Here is a 1,637-nt window from a genome sequence, read left to right on the forward strand (position 1 = left end):
GTTCAGTATGTAAGAAATATTTTGTAGTCCATTATATCTTATTTCGTTCAGTGTGGGATAGAATATTTTTTATTTTGTTCAATATGGGGTAGGGTATTTAATTTTGACGCGTCAAAATAAAAAGAATTTTAATGTAGGTGCTGGTAATGTGCGTGCGTTAACATTATTTTTATTTTGACGTGTCAAAATTATGTTAAAATCCAACAATATCAATGCGAGATCAAGCATCGCAAAAATAAGATGTTGACTTATTACTCGTTTTGAATTTTGTCCTTCTAGGGGAGACTAACACATGCACGTAGCTGGCTCAATTTCGTTGTTACTAGCTGTACAAGGACGAAAAATATATTTCCGTTAACCCACATTTTTGGCTAATTTTCTGGATAACATTGACGGTCTACCTTATCGCTTAACTATCTGGATCTACCCCCTTAATGCCAGCTGGAAGAGCAGCGTGAAAAATAGACGTTCCGTGACTACTTTTGAATATTCCAGCGAGCATTAACTCGCACGTTTGCGTGTTTCCGACGGGACACGAGGACACGGGACCATCTGTTCTTATCCGCGCGGCGAGTTAAAACGTTTTTAAGCTGCCCGGGGACGTAATAGTCCCTTCTCTCAAGGGTGAAAGACGCCGGGGATGGACTTCGTGCTCCTGCATAATCGCCCACCCGTTCTAGACCCATTCAAATTTCGCCTAATTGCCTTCCTACTGGAAACGCGATTGTCACTCGCCTTTTGTCCGACTCCAATTATGGCCCGAGTGATCGAGCGAAGTACCAACGCGGGACGATTCAGTAGCGATGAGTGACTCGTCCAACGTTCATTTTATCAAAACGAATTCACCATATTGGGAATCTCACTAAATTCTGATCATTGGAAACGACATCGAGATATTATACGCGTCTACGAATGACGTCGAATGATCATTTTTCATGGTTGGATCACGAGAAAGAAATGAAAACTGTTTCGGTACGACCGCTGGGAAGAGGGGTTGAAATTTGGTGTATCCATCAAATTTGGCGACTCGCGACAGGGCCGGAAATGAAAAGGAAACATCGGGGACATTAATTCTGCGACGGAACACGGCGAGAGATATCCACGGTGCATGAGAAGATTTGCATTAAACGGGATTCAGCCGAGTCGGCGTTCCGAACCCCTCGGCCGTGGATGCTCCTTCGCTTTTTACCCCCTTTGCATACCTTCCGACCCTCGGCATCGACACGGATATATATTTCGCCGTCGTTTATAAAATTCCAGCCACGCCGCCGCGTCCGCCGCCGGTTCAATACCGAAAAACGTTCGCCGGAAGAGCACGCGGGATACAGTGAGGGGCGAGGCCGGAGAGGAAACGCGTCCCGTTAATGGCGAACGCGCTGAATCGCCTCACCGTACGACAACAAATTTTTCTCTTCGCACCCGGCAAGAAACTAGACCGTCGGCTTCGAGACCAAGTCATTTTTCAGCCGGAGTCAGCAACGATGAAAACTGCTCCGAGATATCGAACACAATTTTTTATCACTGCTTCGACCCGAATAACAGAAACGTGTAACAATAGAAATTAGTGATGGCTAAAACTGCTACTTTCGAGTCACTCGTGATTCGATCACGTTCGTTCCCAATCACGGTGATTTTTC

At 45.4% G+C, this 1,637-nt stretch overlaps 1 protein-coding gene across 1 annotated transcript in view; it reads right to left on the reverse strand.

Moving 5' to 3' along the window:
- The window catches only part of spri (Src homology 2 domain-containing protein sprint), a 64,986-nt gene that overhangs the window by 59,853 nt on the left and 3,496 nt on the right, over positions 1–1,637 (reverse strand). The gene's annotated exons all lie outside the window — the stretch shown is intronic.

This window comes from Ceratina calcarata, unplaced genomic scaffold, assembly GCF_001652005.2.
Source record: "Ceratina calcarata isolate Rehan_Ccalc_2016 unplaced genomic scaffold, ASM165200v1 scaffold77.2, whole genome shotgun sequence".
NCBI lineage: Eukaryota > Metazoa > Arthropoda > Insecta > Hymenoptera > Apidae > Ceratina > Ceratina calcarata.